This window comes from Montipora capricornis, chromosome 8 (genome assembly GCF_036669925.1).
Source record: "Montipora capricornis isolate CH-2021 chromosome 8, ASM3666992v2, whole genome shotgun sequence".
In the NCBI taxonomy this organism is placed as follows: domain Eukaryota; kingdom Metazoa; phylum Cnidaria; class Anthozoa; order Scleractinia; family Acroporidae; genus Montipora; species Montipora capricornis.
This window is the reverse complement of record NC_090890.1, coordinates 52,753,483-52,763,004: the sequence shown is the minus strand read 5'-3', so window position 1 is coordinate 52,763,004 and position 9,522 is coordinate 52,753,483. Positions and strand designations below refer to the sequence as shown.

The window sequence follows — 9,522 nt, the reverse complement described above, 5'->3', positions numbered from 1 at the left end:
ACCAGCTACAAATGAGCCACGAAGACGGACTTCGATCCTTGTTGATAGTGAAACGGCTGACACAATTTCTCATGAATTCACGCCTTAAAAAGTTTCTCTTCATTTTAGATGCTGCATTGGTATTTTGACTGCTCTGCTTTGCTTTCGTGAGGAGACTGAATCACTATTTGTGCGCTGAGTGTTTAAAATTCTACATGCGACAGTGGCCACCATATTGCCTGCACCTCTCCAAACTTGAAAAGTTCAACAAGGCTGAATTGTTCAAGTTTCGATTCAAAAACCTGGCGCATGCGAGTCCATGACAGTGCCCCTTTAAAATGAATATGGGTCGTCTGAGTCTAACACTTCTCTCTTTTTTTAATGCACTTGTTTCTTGCATATGTTGTTCCAAAATCACTAACTGACCTAGGAGACACGCCACGCACGAGAGCTATAAGGGATACAAATGTTGGATTGCCCGTTCGACTATTCCATCAGTGGCCATTTGCCTCTGTTCCTTTCTTCGGTTTGTACTATCAAAACGTCACCGACCGCAGGTGCATTTCTCTTAACTGTTGCTTTCAGTTGGCATGGTCTCTCGCGAACGCTGCGCAGGTTCTCTATTGACCAACGTGGCCACACCGCCTCCTTGCATTTAAACAAGTGCTTGGCTCGTTTGCGAAGGTCAGTCGTTTCAATTCGGTGAGGTGGCAACTCTGGCAGCACTTTGCTATTCACGAACAGCATAGATCTTGGCGTCAGAACAGGTAACTGAGGATCATCTTCGAGATAACTCAACGGTCGGCTATTAAGTGTGATCTTTACATCTGATAACACCTCTTTTAACTCTTTCCAGCTCAACATCCCATCCCATATTGACTTTCACTACACCTATACTCCTCTTGAAGTCAGGTGGCCGTGTACCGAAAACCCTTCGAATGTACCAAAATGTCTTAACTCCTAGTATTTCGATTTCAGCTTTTTCACAGGCGATTAGCCAACAATAATTTTCGTTTTGTATGTAAAGTAAAGTATCAAAATGTAATGTGTAATATATAAATAAAATTGAAAAAAAAAAAGATTCTCTCGAACTGACCTCCCCATCTCGGGGCGCGGCTGAGATGAAACTGCCACTTGATCTGGTTGACCGACAAGTAATTCTGGAGTCGCTCATCTTTCATCACTGCCCTGATCCACTTCGCAGCACCGACAAATGCATAGGCGTACGAGCTGGGGGAGCGGACTGCAGCCCCCCCAGCTACGGAAATTATGTAATTTTTCGGGCAAAACGCTCTTGATTCGGGAAAAGACACTCTGGAGAAAACATTATAAAATAATGCTGTTGGCGTGATTTCCAAAAGTCGTAAATAGAGTTTCTAGTTAGTTACTTTTAAAATGAGTAGATGCCCGAAAGTGGTTTCTTCAGAGATTTGGTAATTTGAATAATATCGTGTAAAATGTAAAGTGTATCGTTTCGCTGACATCCCCTGCAATTCGCGCCTAATTTTCGCGCCAATTTCGCGGAAAGCGGGAAAATGTTTTGACGAGTTCACATGAAGGTCAGGTTTAAGGTTTCTTCGTTGAAGTTCGTTCGATTCTTTGTCTTGTCCGTGGACTTTATAGGTTCAAGAAAAAGTGAAAAACTCAGAAGGTTAGTAAAGGTCAAGCGGCCGTCAAGGTCAACGAGGCAAAAGGTAAATACTACACAAATTCCATTAACTAATTTCTTTATTCTATTCGATCGATTCTATCGGCAAATCTCAATATTTAAGTATCACATAATACGAGTTGATGTCGTCACCCAGCTGGTAAGTAACGGGTATTGACTGTTTTTTCAGCCTTTATTGTCCCTAAATGAAATGATATGTGGTATGTAGTGAAGACTCCCGGAACTGAATATTTTACATTCCTATATTAGTGTTACTGTATTTAGCAATCGATTGAAAAAAAAAACCGATGTTGAAAAATCAAGTGGCAGAAGTCAATGACGTATTGCATAAAAACATCCTTAATGAAATGACACCACAGTTCTTGAAGGTCGCGTCCATTTTGGCCGTCATTCCCGCAACATCATGCTCAGCGGAATGTTCGTTCAGCGGACTCCGGCATTTGAAGACTTACCTTCGTAAGCAAAGACTCAATAGCCTCGCTATCATCTGTATTGGGCGCGCCTATGGAAATCACATCACTGTCAACAGTATGGACAAGATGATTGACATTTTCGAAAAACGCCATGGAAGGAAGGACTTTTTCTTTGATACGCTGTAGATTACATTAAGACTGTTGATAGAATTGAGTATGCAAGCTTTCAATTTAACTATTTTTCTACTGATAGATGCGAAAATGGTGAACGTCTGGGTTTGCATCCCGATTTCAACCCCGTCACGCTTTCGGGCATTGCGTAATTCCCCCCCCCCCCCCCCCCCCCCCCCCAAGCCCGAAGGTGCCCGTACGCCTATGGACAAATGTTCTGCCATTGTCGGAATAGATTCTCTCCGGTCTCTTCCTCGCCGCGCGATGAACTTCTTCAAACTTCTCAAGCACTCCTCTGTTTCCAAACATGGCAGGAAATCCAGTGATAACCCATTGTAAGACTGCAGGCATATAACAAAATATACGCCTTTCCTCCTCGTTGCCTTGATATGCGATATCGCAATCACCGATCACTTGAAATGGGTTAACGCCTTCGGTACGGGTGGTTGAAAGGCATCCAGGGGGTGGGGCAGCGTATGCCATGGTCTGGAATCTTCTGCATTCATGGCAATTACAGCGAACTTTCTTCACCTTCACTAACTTCCTCAGCTTAGGGATTCAGTGTCGGCTTCGGAATGCAAAGTTTGAAGGTGGGATTCTTCCACGATTCGCTGAGAAAATAGACTGATAGTCTCCTTGCAATCGGCCCAGACACTCAAGTAGGCCCTCCTACGCACAGTTACACCATAAAACATTGCAAACTACAGTAAACGATACAATAAGTATCCAGTCTCTAATCTTAAGTATGTCTGCAAACTTATTGAAAAAGTGGTTGCTGTACAGCTTAATGACTATCTGGCCGGCAAATGATCTCCATGTGCCCCTTCATTCCGCATATAGGAGTTGTCACAGCACAGTGTCAGCTTTAATGAGGGTGCATAACGACGTTATGATATCACTGGACAACGGGAAGAGTGTAATACTGGTTCTTTTAGACCTATCAGCCGCTTTTGACACTGTTAACCATGACTTACGTTTGTCCCGGCTTGAGAAGCGTTTTGGAATTACTGGCACCGTTCTTACCTGGTTTAAGTCCTATCTTTGCAGTCGTGCACAATTTGTAAGTATCAATCAATCTCATTCAACGATCAGGAAACGTGACTTGCTTGTCGGTGTACCACAGGGCTCTGTTCTAGGACCTTTACTTTATTTGTTATGTACTGCTCTTATTTCTGATGTCATCACCAGCTGTCATCTTAATTACCACCTTTATGTGGATGACACTCAACTTTACCTGGCTTCAAAACAGATGATGTGAATTCAACAATTGATCGCGTTGTTAGCTGTGTGTCCGAGATAAGTTGCTGGATGGAACAGAATGATTTGAATCTGAACCCGGAGAAGACGGATATTTTGTTGATCCATTCGCGGTTTCGTGAGGGGCCTGCACTTGACTACCTGCAATTTAGAGATAAGCAAATCTCCATCTCTGACAAAGTAACTAGCCTTGGAGTCATTCTTGACAAGTACACGTTCTCCAGCAGAGAAGAACTCGATCAATTTATAACCTCCGTCAATTTTTTTTCATCAGGCTCTTAAATATACCTGGGAAATTTCGGAAACTTCATTGGCTTTCCTAGACATCAACGTTTCTATCAGTGGCAACGTAGTGTGCACTACAAACCTACAGATTCTCACAGTTATTTGTTGTATTCATCGTCACACCCATCACATGTCAAGAACTCCATTCCTTATTCTCAATTTCTTAGACTTCGACGTCTATGCAGTGATGACCCCGATTTTTCCAGCAAATCAGAGGAGATTTGCCAGTTCTTCGAAAAACGTGGCTATCCTGCCTCTGTGGTCAAAGCGGGCCATCATGGCGCCCAACAATTTGATCGACAGTCAGCACTACAAACTTCACAAAAAGATAAGTATGATAGAATTCCATTCACCCTCACTTTCCATCCTCATAATCACGCAGTCAAAAGTATCATTCTTAATAATTTTAAATTACTCCAAAATGATCCCGAGACTGGTAGAATCTTTTCGCAACCTCCACTTATTTCATTCAAACGCGACAAAAACGTAGGCAACTTTTTAGTTAGAAGCGCGCTCAAAACTAACGAGCAACCGGGCACTTTCAAATGTGCGCGCTCACGATGCAAAACTTGTCTTTTCATTGTTAACACTAACAAGATATCGGGACCTAAGCGATCTGTTAAGATCACCGATCGTTTCACAAGTACCTCCGCAAATGTCATTTATTGCATAACCTGTACGTTATGCAATAAATTATACATTGGTGAGACAAGTAGACGACTAGGCGACCGATTCCGCGAACACCTTGGCGATGATGAGAAGAATGACAAGGATGCATCTAAGCCAGTCGCTTGTCATTTTAATCTCCCGGTAAACACTCGAAAAAACACATGGCTATCTGCGGCCTTTCCCTACATCTAGGTACGACGGAAAGCCGCAAGAATCTGGAACAAAAATTCATCTTCCAAATCGGCACCTTTAATCCCCACGGTATTAACGAACGCTTTTCATTGAACTAATATATTCCTATTTTTCACGTTGCCATGTTACCACTAATAGCGTAGCTCCTACTCTACTATAAAAACTACACGTAACCCACAAATCCTCGATTCGCTCTGACGAAGGGCTAACGCTCGAAACGTCAGCTTTTAGAATCTCTGTACGGTGGCGGCCAATTTACATTATCAACTCCGTTGATAAAACCTAAACTTATTGATGACCAAATTGATCATGTTTGTAAGTCTTCGATCAACCACTTGACGAATTTGTTTAGAATTCGTAGATATCTTGACGTGAACGAGTTGTCGACGGTTATACATGCATTTATAACTGCGCGGGTGGACTTCTGTAATTGGATTACCAAAGTATAAAGTGAAAAAGTTGCAACAAATCCAGGAAATGGCTGCTCGTTATGTCACTGTTGCAAGGAAATGCAACCACATTACTCCTGTCTTAGTACAACTTCATTGGTTGCCTGTCTCATCGAATTGTGTTTAAATCTTCTTTTTGCCTACAAATCATTGCATCGTCTTTGCCCACAATATCTAACAGAACTCCTGGATTATCGAAAATCAACTAGATCTCTTCGCTCGAACTTTCAAGACCTGCTAATGCAGCCAACTTGTAAAACTAGAACATGTGGTGATAGAGCTTTTTGTGTATATGCGCTCCGAAGATTTGGAACACTGTTCCTTTGGAAATTCGTCAATCTAGTACAGTCTATTTTTTGAAGAAAAAATTCAAGACCTTCCTTTTTACTAAATTTATTAAGAGTAACTCTTTATGGTTTTCTTATTTTTAATTTTTAATTTTAGTTTTGTAAAGCGCCTCGGGCAATTAATGGATGTGAGCGCTATAGAAATTATTATTATCATCATCATCATCATCATTATTATTATTATTATTATTATTATTATTATTATTATTATTATATTCAGAAGCACAAAAAATTCACGAGAAAAGCAGGGCCGGAGTAGGCAGCTATCCGCAAGGGCCTGGGGCCCTAACATGAGAGTCCATGAGCTGAGCAAATTCCCCGAAGAGATCCCCGGATTGCGGACACCGCGAACAGCGCACGGAAAAATTGTATCTAGGAGTTAGGTGTACATCTAAATATTTATCTTAAGAAGCCCATTCTCCACGGTGCAGTATGTGGCAAAGATCCAAGAGTCAGCAAACCGAGACTCTGAAAGGCGACTGTGATCCAGACGAATCCTGTGAGAAATGTGAGAGGAATTGTAACGGATAATTACCTGGTGATTGACCCTATCGTTGTGAAAGGTTGCCCTATTGTGGAAGACTCATACACCGTAGAGGATGGACTTAATGAGATAGCGCGCGATTCTGGTATCAAATTTCATGTTACGATCGAAACATACTCCAAGGCTCCTCGCTGTAGTAGTTGTTTTAACTTTAGAATGTCCAATTGTCATTTCATCAAGGGATATTTTTTTTCTTCATTCAATTTAAGTTTATCTTTTAACATCCATGCTCTGACTGCTTTGATACAACGCTCCATCGATGTTATAGCTGCTGTCTCACTCAACGCACTGTCTGGCTGAAAGATAAGTACAACTGAGAGTCATCTCCATAAGCGTGTGCAATTGGTAAGCAGGTTTTGACCACCTCAGAAAGCTTGCTAGCATATATGGTAAACAGCAGCGCAAGGACCTAAGCCGGTAGAGTTAGTACCCTTGCCAAGTACACCAGTTTGCTAAGCCCAATAGTGTTAATGATTAAAGCTTTTCCCGAAAGGGAGAGGGACCTGGACTTCCAGAGATTGAGAGATTTCTCCAACTTCTCGATCTTAGGTTTCCAATTATCTTCTTCGGTGGAGACGGTACCAAAGAAAACTCCCAGGATCTTCATCTTTCTAACCCACTTGAGACCAAGAGGCTCGTCAGAGCGAGACCTCCAGGCCCCAAGCCACATCTGAGCAGTCTTGGAAAGATTAAGCTTGGCCCCAGTGCCGCGCTCGTAAACATTAAAAGATTGAAGCTCCTTGAGGAAGGCTGTGGTATCATCCGCATATAGGCGCACTCGCGCCTGCTGACCCCTGGCACCGGGCAGGAGAAACCCCTCAATCTCGGACGAACTTCGAATCAAGGACGCTAGAACCTCAACGCAGAGAACATAGAGAAGGGGAGACAAGGGTCTCCTTGGCGGACCCTGCGACCAAGAGGGATTTGACCGGTTAGCAAGTCGTTAAGAATTAACGCGCCTTGTAGAATGTAGAAACCCATCTACGAAAGTCAGGACCGAACCCGTAAGAAAGCGGAAGTCTCATAAGGAAAGGGCGGTTTACTCGGTCGAATGCTCTTGCCTGGTCAAGACTGACCAGGATCAAGACTGACCAGGATGGCAGGCTCATCTGTCTGCTAAATGCAATCAAAAACATCACGCAGGAGAACCACATTGGAGAAAATGTTACGGCCAGGTACAGAGAAAGTCTGATCGGGATGGACTACATGTTCAAGGTCATTTGAAATGCGGGTAGTAACAGGCTTAGAAATGATCTTGTAATCCACATTGAGCAGAGAGATATTATGCAAAAAGGCCAGTCAAAGGGTGGGCGTCCTCGCCAGGTTAAGAAACTTAATCACTACAGAGACTAAACTATTACTTTATAGAACTGCTATCATGCCATATCTCACCTATTGTCATCTCATATGGCATTTCTGTAAGGCGTCGGATACAAGAAAGGTTGAAAGAATTCAAGAGCGGGCATTAAGGATAGTTTATAATTCACATTCAGAAACGTATATGAACTTATTAGATTGTGCTAAACTACCAAGCTTCTTAATAGGAGATTGCAAGACATAGTTATACTTCATGTGCAAGGTTAAATATAGGCTAGTTCCTGATTTCATTTGTGATATTTTTAGTACTAAGTCTTGTAAATATAATCTTAGAAACCAAAATTTTGATATTCCTAGATTTAATTCTGTATTGTATGGTAAACATTCTCTTAGATACCTTGGACCCTTTTTATGGAATAAGCTAGATAAAAACATCACTGAAACGAGCAGTCTATCTAAGTTTAAGTTTCATATTAGATGTAAGGATCTTACTGAACTGATAAATGGCAACAATTGCCCCGCGTGCGTAATTTGTACTTCTTAAGATGTGCCCGTGTTGTTAGAATTATTTTGATTATTTTAGCATATTGTAAATGTATATAAAAAATTATAGCTTATTTCTTATTTATTAGTTATCATAATATTATTTTTGTTATCTTTATGTTGTGTCCCCAATTAGCGCGAGCTAAATACATCGACACATGAATAAAGTTCATCATCATCATCATCATCCAGTTTGTTAAGTCTTTGATGTTACCGCGCTTTTTAAAGATGAGCCGAGTAATGCGAGTAATCCGTAAGTTCGTAATCTTAAACACTGGTTTGCGACAAGGAGAACTAAGGGGGCCAGGATTTCCCAAAAATGCAAATTAAATTCTACAGTTAAACCATCTGATCGCGGGGACTTTCCCAGGTGAAGTCTTTGAAACGAAGTGGTCAGTTCGTCAAGCGTTAAAAGGCCCCCGCACAAATCACTCTGAGGAGGGGAAAGGGACTTACTAACACTTGATAAATAAAGATGCCTATAGTCAAAGTGAAGAGGCTCCTCAGAAAACAATTTCAGCACCAATCGATTTCAGCACGTGTAAAAACACCGTCAGAGTTTAAGATTGACTCGACAGAGTTACGATGAATACCTTCACGGACAGTTTTAAAGAAAAAACGAGTCGACCTTTCCCCCTCCTCGAGCCACTGAACTCTTGAACGAGTTTTGTAGCCTCCCAATTCGCTTAAGATAAGGCGAGAGAAAGCTTAAGATTGATAATGCGATTGGTGAGTAGGACCTTATCCTGCGAGAGCCTCTTACGCTTATCACTAGCGAAGGCGACTATTTCCCACCTTGATGGGACTTTTGAAAAAATCCCACCAGGACTTGACCGATGAAAAATGTTGCGAGCATTGTAACAGATCATCGACACCATCTTTGATATACGTAGTAAAACCCTCGTCCGACAAAAGGGAGTTGTTGAACTTCCAAAGACCTGGGCCACGGGTATGATCGCCAGCGAGCTGGATAGAGAGAACAACATAATCGTGGTCGGAAAAGCAACAGGGTTGGATTTCGCATCGTTCACAGAAATACAGGCAACTGGATTTCAATGATGCTCTCAGTGTGACTGCGCGATGCAGTTATAAGCTATGCTGTCAGTCGATACATTATTACACCCATTACACCCTTGCTCACCATAGGCCCCCAGTAGCTCAGTGGTTAGAGCATCCGTACTAGATCACGGAGGGTCGTGGGTTCGAATCCCATCTGGGGCTCGGATTTTTCCGAGTTCCTAGTGGGTTCAGTTGTAACACCTTTCATTTAATATGTGTTAAAAAGAAAGCCGCTGTACAAAATACGGCCCTGGGCTTTCCTTTTAAAATAAGTAAACTCAGTGGCAAGGATAAAATCAGGTAGCGCATTCCACAACGTACCTGATAAGTACGAAAAAAAGAACTAAGACCATAACTGGTTGTTCAAGGATTATTGAGGGACAGAATGTAATTTCCGCGAAGGTTATGAGAAGACGATCGGAGGAAAAACTCAGTCATATTTCATATACAGTAGCATGAAAATCATTAAAAAGCAGACTTTAATTATACAGTAATATGAGGAAATTTTGAATGCAATTATTGCATAGAGATGTAGAGTTTGACGTTAGCGGTAAGGAGATAGGTAACCTTCAAATGTAAATCACTTATTTACATTGTACAGTTCCTTGCCACTGAGTTTATTGGTTTT

At 41.8% G+C, this 9,522-nt stretch overlaps 1 non-coding gene across 1 annotated transcript; it reads left to right on the top strand.

Moving 5' to 3' along the window:
• The first annotated feature begins 8,981 nt into the window (after positions 1–8,981).
• Trnal-uag (transfer RNA leucine (anticodon UAG)) lies at positions 8,982–9,056 on the top strand. Its single transcript has one exon. It is a non-coding gene; the product is annotated as a tRNA-Leu (tRNA).
• Positions 9,057–9,522: the final 466 nt, after the last annotated feature.